Here is a 12,038-nt window from a genome sequence, read left to right as displayed (position 1 = left end):
GGGTAAGAACGATTTTAGATTTATCACCCTGGCCCTACTTAAAAGCCATGTCGTTTATAACGTGACATTTATACTTAATGAATGAGTTCAATTCCTAGTAAATGCTCAAATCGGTGATTGGCAGTTTTGAGTCCAAACACCCAACTTCGACTCTTCACTCCTCACTCGCTTCCCGGCTCAGGCGAAGTCATCTAGGCATTCCGAGTCTCTGTTTGCTCGGCTATGAAAGAACGTTGGTCCTCCTCTCTCTCACAAGGCTTTAGTATCCTGACTTTGGCTTTACACTGCCCCACCCACCACTGTTACCCCGCTTCCCCCCCAAAAATATGCACCGGTTAACTGAAAACACCAGAAAGGCCCTCAGGATCCATGCGAGTCACATGCAGGTTTGAACTAAAACAGTTTTGCGCCTTTTTGTTCGTACCGCAGCTTCTATTTCTACATTCAGCTCTAAACGGGTCCTGGCAGAAAACCATCATCCTGGTGGGACCACGGATGATGATGAGGCGGGGGAGGGCAGCATGACCTGAAAAGATAATCAACCTGGAAATCTAGAAACTGAAGGGCCCCAGGGGAGGATTAAGCCTGCAGCCAAATCTCTTCTTAATTTTGTTAAGCAGACGTTTGTCAGCCTAGGGCGCTTTTCGCAAGGGTTGAAAAAACTCGAGCTGGTGACTCTTGTTACCACTGGGGAGGGTTCCTCGAGCTGACTTCCTGAGAGGCGTTTGGGCTTCTGTCTCCTGGATGAAGATAATTATTTCTGTCACGATGAGTAATTTAACCGCCGTTCCCAACGCCCACCCTCAGACCACTCCTGGCTTTCCGTGAAAGGACACTCTGACTTATATAACAGCGTCTGTTTTTTTATGATCCTGGCAGAAAAATGGAATGAATGCGAAAATGTCCCCAAACCTTTCATCCCGGAATTGTCGGTTGGTATCGCTTGCTTTTTCCAGTGTCGAAACCTAGAATATTAGCACCGAATGTTCCCTTAGACGACTACATGAGAGAGAAATGGAGCCTGGATTAATTCGGCGCTGCGGTCGGGGCACACAGCCACTCCACGGAGCGGCGTTCTCTTTTCCTCGGTCACCTCTCCGATTCTAATGAAAACGCTGCGTCTTAAGAGCGTGTGAAGCTAGGATCTTGGCCTGGGGCTGTCACGCTGCGGCTTGGTCATCTCACGCATCTCAGAGCTGTGGTTCTTCATCTGTAGATTGGGTCCGATCCCTTAAAAAATGCGGAAACACTCTCCGGCGCAAAGAACGTTTCCCAAACTGTTTGTGAGCACATGGCCAACGCGGGGCCAGCGTGGGGTGTGAGCAACCCGGACCCGCCGGTGTGGAGTGCATGCGAACGAGGGCAAAGCCGAGGGCAGTCGCCCACGTCGGGTGCGTTCACGTTGCCGTCACGTCTTCCGGCAACATCCTCTGTGACGCGGGGAGCCGGTTCCAGATCTCAGGGTGCGTCGGGCTGTCATGCCGACGTCATTCATTTCCTTCGAGCGGGCGCAGTTTCTAAGTCACCTTTTGATCGTCAGGACCTGACACCTTTGAATACTACAGGCGAGATGGATTTTGCGGAATTGCACTCCGTTTGGGTTGTTCTGACGTCTCCTTGTGACTAGATTCGGGCTTTTGACAGCGATGGTGCAGAAGGAGCCCTGTGCTCCGATGGCCACGTGCACCCTGTCGGGTGGCAGAGGGCTTGATGTCGCGAAGGTGCTGACATGATGAAGGTGGTTTCCCCCCGGATTCTCCACTCTACTGACATTTTCCCATCGTGATTATCAGGTATTTTGTGGGGAGGCACTTAGAGACTATGCAGCTCTCCTGTTCCTCATCAAACTCCAACGTATTTATCTAATCACACTGACATGAATTCACGGCTTTCTGTTTTATTTGACGGGATGAAACTCGTCGCAATGCTTACTTACTGTAATGTTCCGACTGCTGCTGGTCGGGCCCCGTGGGAGCCCCTGGAAGCTGCCTGCCGTGTCCTTTTGATTGACATGCGCCCATCATTCTGCAAACACGTAGCTGCTTTTTGGCACGACTAGACACTTCAGATGCACCCTGCACTTTCCCGGTCTGCAGCCTGGAATCGGCCATTTCTCCAAGGCCCCGTGGACCCCACTCGTAGATTACTCGGGGGCTCAGAGTGCTCACCAGCCACACAGAGCCACATTCACATCTGTACTCATTTCTACAGCCACCTCTAGACACCGTATCGGAAAGCATGTGTGCGCACCGGTACCTCCGAACCCGGCCTACGCCACAGGAGTAATTCAAGTGTCGTCGGCTTTTTAAATCCATATTTACAACTTTCTCCGGTAAGGAGGAAGCTGGCTTCTGTCACCCTAATATGGCCTCGTGTCTGACATGGCCCCGTGCTGCCGGCCCCTCCCACGCGCGGACCCCCCCTCACTGGCTCTGACCCTCGCAGACACCCTCCCCCTTCTGCTCACAAGCCAAGACCCCGTGTGGGCCGCGCTCCTCCTCCTCACCCCCCTTGGACCACCGGCCCCCTCTGCCCCTCCACGGACTCCTTGCTTCGCTGCCCAAAGGCTTCGGGACTGCGTTCGTCTAATAACGTTTGCCCCGCCTCTCCCCCAGGACGGCCATAAGTGTCTGATGAAACGAGGGGTCTCATCAACAAATGCTCCGCTCCCTGCGAAGGGCTTAGTGTCCTGGCGAGAGAATGTCCTTTAGCTCTCAGCTCGTCAGGCCCCCCATGGGCTCGTACGGGGGAGCGGCAGGCGCACTCCGCACTGCCGGCTCGGCGCTGGGTCTTAACTCCTTCACGGCCACCGTGGACTCGGCCCCTCAGACCGCTGTCCTTCCCCCGGTGTCCTTTGTGGGAAGGAGCCGGACATCAGCGAGCGGAAGATGTTGGAGGTGATGGTCAGTGTGGTCTCCCTGTCTCTTAGTTAAGATGAAACTGGTTTCTGTAGTAAACAAACTCAAAACGGGTAATAGATCCCGTGAAACGGACACTTGTCACCTCCGTGAGTTCCGGAGCGGGCCCGGGCGTGAGGTGGCTGCCGTGTGGCTGGCCAGACCTGCCGCACCCAGCGCCGCGAGCCGGCGAGATAAACGGCCGACGCTGGCTGTCTCACCGCCCCGGGGGGCAGAGCACCGAAGTCGGGGCGTCGGCAGGGCTGGCCCCGTCTGCAGACTGCAAGGGGGGCCCGTCGTCCCGGGCTTGTGGCCGGCCGTTTCTACACGGTCTGCCCTCTGGGCTGGAGTCCGGTTTCCCCACGTCGTAAGGGACCGGTCACGTTGGATTAGGACCAACCCTAATGACCTCGTGTTAACTTGATTGTCTCTATAAAGTCCAGATCAGGTCACATTCCCAGGTACGGCGGTTCAGGCTTCAACCTGTGAACTTTGGGGAACACAATCCAGCCCGTGGCAATGGCTCCCTCCTCCAAGTATCGATTCAGAGACCCAGGTTCCTTTGATCTTGTGACTTGCAAGGTGTCTGCGGCTGGTCAAGGTAGCGGAAGCAGAAGGAATGGGGCCAGGCTTCGCGGGTTGGGCCTGGGGACGAGCACGTGGCTCGCCGTCCGCCGGCCGGGACTCGGCTGCGCGCAGGGTGCTGGGGAGCACGGGCCACCTGCACGTCCGGAAGGGTCAGGTGCGGTCCTCGCCATCAGCTGGGGGCATCTCCGCACCCTTCTCTGTCCCGTGTCACCCGAGGAGGGCGTCGTGGTCAGAAAGTTGAGAGTGGTGGTTGCACGTTCTTCAAAAAGAAGGAAAAAACGGAAGCCACCTGTTCCCTGCAGCCCGCAGGGCGTCTCTGCGCTTTTATTGCCAGTGTGTTCTCTGCCGAACACCGATAGGGAAGGAAATCGTGGTCCGAAATGACCTGCACACTTTGGTGCTCCGGACACTCCGCTCTGGGCTGAAAACCCATTTTGGACCCGGATGTAGTAGTCACTACTTCCTTCTGTTTGCCCGAAAGGCTTGTTCAGACCTGGACTAGACTCTGTCACACCCTCTTGGGAGGTCATTCTTCTTTCCCTCGGGGTTCCTGTTATTTTTAGTCTATAATATTGGTGATAACTGTACCCACCAGCTGGGTGACAGTAAAAAGAACGTGATCTGACAAAACCGAGATTCGCTGCTGGGATTTTTTCGTTTAACGCTGTTACGCAGAACGGTATTTTCAATGGGGCGATTCCTCCCAACTGGTTCACGAAACTCTTGTCGTTTTTAAAGAGCAGAATTAAATAACGCCGGGCAGCAGAGTGTATAAGGCATAAATTAATTATGGCAGGAGGGTAAAGACATTGTGTGGTGAATAAATAAATTAAAGTCTCCAATTATGAGGCCAGCAAGAGAGGGATGGCCAAGGGAAGCTGGGGTTACGAGAGGGCGATGTTTTCAGATGGCATTGAAATGGGAATGGGAGTCCTGAGCTACTAAGACCCGAGGATAGAAGAGGCCTTTACTGCACAAGAGAAACATTTGCTTGGACGTAAAACACTACCGTAACGATGTAAGCATTTTTTAAACCTCTTTCACTAGGCCATAAAGGCGGAAGAGATAGGGGCACACCTGGCCGTGTTTATAAGGAGAACAGCACTCAACAGGTGGTCGCGAAACATGTAGAGGGGCAGATGCTTTGGTCCCAAGGAAGTCTGCGCTTGCCTGAGCTACAACCCCGATTAAAACGAGGTCCCGTCGGAAGGGTAGACGTTGGGAGGGTGAGAAGCGTGATTCCTTTGCAGCCCTTCCCTTTGTGGGCTCGTACGCGTTGCTTATTCAGAAACCTCTGTCCACACGTGGCCTTCCTCGCCGTTTATACGGAGTCGGTCTGCAGCCCGCTCACTGTGGCCGCTGACCACCTCGTACCAGCCCCGCGGCCTCTGATCACAGTCTTCTCTCATTCCCTTCCAGGCTCCCCTCCATGCTGGTCTTACAGATTCAGTTGTAACTTCCTTCCGTGAAAAGTTGATCCTACAGGATTAACTCAAAAATCTATAATATGTCCTGAGAGATTCTCAAACCATTTCCCCAAGCTCGGCTTCCTCTACAGTTCATGCCTAAGCTTCGCCAGACAGCTCAGCCTTCCTCAAATATGTCCTACTCGTTTACAAAGTCTTGAAGTTACACAGGCTCTTCCAGAGCTTTACGTAGCACATAGAGAGCATTTGTGCAAATTAGAAACGTGTCTTTTGACCAGCATGATGCACCCCTGTTCAGGGCACATTGCTTTCTGAGAAGAGCAGGGGTTGGATGTCAGCCTTTTATTCCCGATTATCTGCACGGTCATCCTTTACAACTTTGTGGTAGGCAAAGAGATTAAGTAAAACAGAGAAAGCATGAATCGTAATAGAAAAAAAAAATTGATTCTCTGGAGTGTATGGAAATTAAAACTTTCTGCTCTTTGGAATACATCATTAAGAAAATAAAAAGGCAGACCGTAGACTAGGAGGAAAAAAATATGTGTATGAGACAAGGGTTTGTATTCACTCCCTGTAAAGGACTCTGCCAACTCAATAGTTACCCAATGAAAAAGCAGGCAACGTTTAAACTGACATTTCATAAAAGGAGATAGATGATTGGCCAATGAGCACATGAAAAGATGCCAAATACCACTAGCCATCAGCAAATGCGAATTTAAACCACAGCGAGAGACTGCTACCCACCCACTGGAATAGCTAATGTGAATAGAGGAAACCCTTCTGTAGGGTACTTCGCCAAAGCCTTAAAAATGCTTTTATTCTGTTATTTTCCCATTCATTTCCGGGACTTTATTCTAAGTAAACAATTTAAGCGTGCAAAGGTTTAGCTGCAAAGGTGCTCATCTACGTTTTGTTTATCATAGCAAATATTGAAAATAAACTGTCCGGCAATAGGAAAAAAGTTAAGTAAATAATATTTATGCAATAAAATGCCATTCGGCCAGTAAAAGGGATAAGAAATTGTATTTGTTGATATCAAAATACATGTATAATATCATACTAAACAAAAAATGCTTCTAAAACTGTGCCACATGATTCTACTTTTGTATAAATGCTCACGTTACAAAGGTAGGAAATGCGATGAGTTATCATCGGAAGTTTTACCCGGGTGCCAGGAACGTGATGATTTTTTTCTTCTTTTAGTTTATCTGCATTTCCTCATTAATTTCAAAGGCACACACACCGTTCGCGGAGTTTATGATGTTATTGCAATTGCTCTGCTGTTCCTAAAAAGTAAAATACAGAGTAGCACACAGGGACCAGGTGCTGAACACCGTCAGTGTGATGGGGGCTTTCCCAGTCTGTGTCCGTGGACAGACCAAAGTCAAGCGCGGAGCCCATCCTGACTCCTCCCATTGCTCTCTGAGCTCCTCCTACGCCTGTTCTTACCTGGTGGATCATGTGGACACGTGAAGTCATCCCAGCAGGATACCATGGCTCGAATCCCCTGAGACCCTTCTGGATGTCTCAGGGCCAAATACCTTGTAAAGATCCTTTGAAATCGTTTGAGCCCGAGACCTGAGAACTGCTGTGTAAATGAGGCGTGAGGCTATGCACATGAAGCCTTACCAGGAAAAGGTCAAAGGATGGGGTGAAATAGCTCGGTGAGAAGAAAGTTGAAGAACAATTACACAGCTACCGTTAAGGACCGGAGAGGGGGTGGCTCATCGTCGGTTTCTCAGCTGCTCTCGCTACCCAGGGAGAGCAGAGCTTCTGACGTGACAGCGAGAGTTGATGAGACGTGGTTAAGGACGTCCCGATGATGCTCCAACAGGCTCCCGGGCACAAAATGTCTTCTATCCTGGAAAAGAAGACAACCCTCTCTTTGTTACCCGGACCTAGTCCTGGACCAAAGAATTCAACAAATGCCCTTGCGTTTCCTGCCTGTCTGTCTATCTATCAGAAGCGAGTCACTGAAATGGCCACAACGTGCCTATGTTAATCTTTCTAAATATTATGTGTAAGAATGATATTGATTACATTTAGAGCTCTACACATTGCAGAGATTGTGTGTTTTTAGGCTTAAAAATGCAGCCAATCGAAACACTTCCTAATGCAAAGAAGTTGAAAAATAACACATACACTTTGGACCCTGGAATAGAGCTTCGAGGCACGCTGTCATCCAGCACCAACCACGCAAATATCTAAACGTTTGTCAGCTAGCAAGCAATAAATCAAGAGAGTTTGTATGTCCTTCAGTTGAAATTGGTCTCCTCCAGTTCTGGCCACAAACAATAAAAAAGCCAAGGAAATTCATTTATTTCCCTGAACCATTTGAAAATGACACTTTTTGTCTGGAAGCGTTCCAAGACTTAAGGTACCATTAGGTCCCAGTAGTCAAAATATTCAACAACAAAACCAGCGTATGGGGTATTAACCACACCCCGGTGAAATTCCTTGTCAAAACACGTGGGTAGTGCGTTCAATTAAAGCAGCTTCAGTTTATTTAAGACTCAGCCCATGAAAACGCTCCCCAAAGCGTTAGCTATGAATGGTTTTTTTGTGCAGTTTTCCTGCAGCTTTTCAAACTTCAGCCTCAGGGCCCCGAATCTTCTGCATAAAGCACAAGAGCTTGGACGCGGGGCTCAGGCGTCGGGAGGTTTGTTTATCCTTCTCCTGCAAGCCCTTTAGGAGAACCAGCTGCCAGTAGACTTTTGTGCCCTAGTCAAATTCCAGGGTCCCAGAGTGATAATTACCACTTAGCCTTGGCACCCAAATCAAGCGCCAACATCTTCTGGCAAAGGCAAACACAACACTTGAGGCATTTAGCATTAGTTAATGAACAATTATTAATTAGTCAACTCTGAAATGAATTGCCATCTTCAGTTTTGCCAGAGACTATTTAATTCCAAATTATTCCCTTATTACCAGTCACAACCAATTTAGGGGCTGTATTATGGCATCCGTTTTATTAATGTCACATGGGTAAGGCTGTCGTAATGATAAAATGGCACACAGCCATTAACAGAGTTTTCCTTATGTATTAATAATGCATCCACAGTAGATTTTAATATTCTATGTCTTAAGCTGCCATGCTTTGTATGTAGGACTGGCTAAAATTTAGCCAATAATGAATCCATCACTCTTTCTGCATAATAAACACTTAAATAACGTCTTGCATTTCGCAAGGACGTTCGAACATGTAAACCTTTGTTAATGAAATAGTACTGCGGGGCAACATTATTAGTTATAATTTTCAAAGCTGGTTAATGAGAAGCGCAGGCATATATTTCTATATGGCGTACAGCTCTCTTTGGAAAGAAGATAGAATAATATCTTTCTGCTTTTCCAGTTGGTTCCGGAGAGAAGGTGAACAGCAGCGGTTTCCACAGTGACTGTTTCAGCTGATTAAGTTCGATACTGGGCAGAGTTTCCTAATAGTCTTGTTTTACTGGTGAAGAGAGACTTTAGAAAATAAAAACTCAGCTACAACAAAATCAGAACGGAGAAGGCGGCAAAATGATTGATAACACGTTTGCAAAATCAGTATGTGAGAGCCAGATAGACGTAAAAGATAAATTTAAAATAAAAGCGCTTTTATGAAAAGAACTCTGCTGGAAATTCGTAGAGCAACGAACTCCCCAGGGCGGTGGTAACCGTAAGTGCTGATACGTGATTAACGTGGCCGGAAGCTTATTTAAGAAAGCGACAGAGGGGGTTGTGACCCGAACAGGCCTAAGTTCAGATTCTGTGAGTGTGGGCAGTTCGCCTGCGAGCCTCATCCTGCATCTATAAAAGGGGCTAATAAGCTGCCCTTGCAGGGTTACCATGAGGACCGGATCAAATAAAGGACATACAATGCAAGGTTGACAGAAGATGCTCAATTAGTATTGCACATGTGTCTCAAAATACACTCTGGGGCGCCACGGGGAGGGGGTCCTGAGAAAGAACGCCCCCATTCCAGCTGCCCCCTGGGCACGGCCCACCCACCGCAAACCCCACGCGGGCCGCAGGCTCTAAGTCCTTCTTGATGTCTCTTCTGCGCACGACAGCGTCCACGGGACTCCGCTGGGCAGGCACTCAGCTGTCTTTTCCTCAAGGATTAGAATGCGAAAAGGATGCGGGAAAGGACTTTTCCAGAGGAAAAATGATGCCGTTATTTCAAGCCGACCGAAAGCACGAGGGGCAGAGCCTGCAGGGCCCTGGAGTCTTTCCAGTGAGCATGCCCACGAGGCCTGTGGAAACGAAGCGAATATTTAGAAACATAACCAAGTCCAAGCTCAGGAAGGTGGTTTTTATATTTCCGAAGACATGCCAGAAACACTTCGCAAAGAAACTTCTTGATGAAGGGATGAACGAGAGCGCGGTCAGGGGCCCTCCCGCTCGACTCCCGACTCCCGGGCTGTGCGCTGGCCTCGCCTCAGGCCTGCAGCTCCCGGCGCGCTCCCCGGTGGCGGTGGCGGTCCATCTCCTCTGAGGCACCCTCCTCCTCCCCAGCCTCCTCTTCCAAGACTCACACCGGCAGCTGCTTCTCCCCGTCAGGGGCCAGCACCCCCTGCTCCTGGCTTCTCCCGTACCCTAAACTCCTGTGACTGTCCGAGTCTGGAAACCTCGTCCCCCACCTGCTTCTCCTCCTCTCCCTCCCCGCCGAGCCCTGTCCCATCCCACATCACAGGTCTGGGGGCGAGGGGTTAGGGGATCGTCCTCCATCTCTCCCTTCCCCTTTCAGACTGGGTCCCTTAAATCTTCTCTTGGAACTGCTGGAATAAGGATCGTTTTCCAGAAAACTTATGTAGAAAGATAGAATCAGATGCATTTTTTTTTGGTCATATAATCAAAAAATATTGTTACTGTTGTTGTTGTTGTTGCTATGTCTTGATTAATAGGAAGCTCCGAGCAAATTTCCTGCTCAAATGCAGGAACCGATGATCGTAGCGGCCGCTGGCCGGTTTTCTTCCGGGCACGCATTTCCTCCGCTTTTGCTCCTCTGAGAACCCCCCCTTTCTTTAAGGTGCCCACCCACCTCACAAAGCTTTGCTCTTCCGTGGAAGGGGACTTTACCCCCCGGGGACAAGAGAGCCCCTCGACCTGCCACGTCCCCACAGCACCCCGAGACTCTGCCCATGTGAGTCTGCCGTTTTCCTCTGCGACTCTGACCCAGGTGAGGATGCCCCGAGCTGGGCTGAGCAGACTAAGGGGGCCATGTGCCCTCTCATAGGGAACCGAACCTTCAGATAAGGAGGCCTTCGGTGAGTTGAGTGTCACGTGATTTCTTTAGATGAGACCGGGTCCAGCGGGCAGGGACGCAGGCCTTTAATGTTGTCTTAGAAGGTCGTCCTCTTGAAAATAGGGACCATGCCGCGTAACTGTCCACCCTAGTTGCAAGAACACAAGTTCGTAAGCCTGGGAGTTGGTGATCCAGCTTGCCCGCTCGCTAACATCTGAGAAGCCGAGCGGGTCCCTTAATTTCTCTCCCCGTAAAACGGACCTGGTAATCTTTGGCCTGCCTTCCCTCGGAGACCTTTGAGAAGATCACGTGAGATAATAGAAAGTAAAAATGCTTTTTAAGCCACGCAGGATTTTAAAAGCTTGAACCATTATTACCGTGTCTGGCATACTGTGGATTCTAAATAAATATTCAACAGTAAATATAAAATTATTCAGCATTTCAATTCTGCGGGCTTTCACAGAACGCAGTTTCTCCCCTGTAAATAAAACGTAGGTAGATTTGAGAGAAGAGGAAAGAGGCTGTTCCCGCATTTTAATGTCTGTAGGCTGTTTTCAAGAACAAAGCTTCACATAGGAGGGTGGGACAGACTCTCAAGGTGATTTCATCCAAGTTCCTCACTTTCAAGGCCAAGATGCTGTGTCTCAGTGAGGCTCAAAGGCCAGCACCATGAACACAGTTTCCTGGTCTGGTGACCTCTCAGCCACACCACAATGTCGTTTTTAAAAATGCTCTAAGTGAGATGTAACAACAAGTAGCCATTAACGTTTTGTTTTCATAGGCTTCAAAATGCATTTCCAATATGATTTCATCTGGTCCTTTACAATGGGGGTCGGGAGAGAAATGTCATCATGACCCATACTTTGTCACCAGTGAAGAAAGTCAAGTTCAAGTGTCCAAGATAACTGTTCAGGGAATAAAAACTGACGTGTAAGGCTCTTTGTCCAGTGTTCATACTACGATATTGAAAAGATCCATAATTTCCACAAAGGGAGAAGAAGAAAATAGTCGCTTCCCAGCACACCTTAGAGACCAGACATCAAAACAAGGCGATTAAACAAGATTTTGGGGCCAGAAAACTAAAACAAAAGTGAGACTGTGCTGGTTTTCAGAGGAAAAAGATCGAAGGGAATGAAAGCCACGAGTGGGTGCCAACTCAGGTTAGGGGCGCTGATGTTTTATAAGTTTCTTTACAGAATAAACATGCCTTGAGTCAGCAACAAGCCACTCTAGGCTTGTGATTAGATTTGGTATTTACTGCGCCTTGGAGTGAACCATTATTAAACAGACCGCGCTATGTAATTTCACCCTAATTTAACTGGAAGGGCTAATTTGTACTATTTAAAGGCAAATTCCTTCTCTTTCATCATGGGACATACAATAAACCAAGGGAAGGGGCCGGGAGGGGGCACGGAGCAGAAGCTCCCAGGCAGTGAGGGGCAGCGGAAGAGCTTGGGGACAGGCGGCGTTCGCCGGGGGCTCAGCGCCGGCTTCCCCTTTGGCCGTCCACTCCTGCGGGCACCGGAAAGCAGCGTGTCAGTGTGTCCCGATACCTTTTGAGATGGAGTCGTTTGTTTCCCATTCAACGAACATTTACCGAGCATCCGTTTAGTTTGATGCAATCGTTGAGCATAAGACGGGCTTATATTCTAGCGGAGAGGGCGGGGGTACTAGCAAATAAATTAGGGGGAAAAAAAGTCCGTAGAGTGAAAAGCGAAGCACATAAACAGGACAGCGTGACCGCGACAAGGAGGTGGGAAGGGCGTCGCTGGAGCAGCAATGGGAGCGAGGCGTGGAGGGTGAGCAGGCAGCCCTAGGAAGGACTGGGAACGGCGGCGTCCTCTCTGAACACAGGGCGCAGGTGGGTGAAGACTCCAAGGCAGGACCGCCGAGCCCGTC

The sequence above is a fragment of the Rousettus aegyptiacus genome, unplaced genomic scaffold, assembly GCF_014176215.1.
Source record: "Rousettus aegyptiacus isolate mRouAeg1 unplaced genomic scaffold, mRouAeg1.p scaffold_m13_p_10, whole genome shotgun sequence".
NCBI classification, from domain to species: Eukaryota; Metazoa; Chordata; class Mammalia; order Chiroptera; family Pteropodidae; genus Rousettus; species Rousettus aegyptiacus.
The sequence above is the reverse complement of the archived record's forward strand: the minus strand, read 5'-3'. Positions refer to the sequence as shown.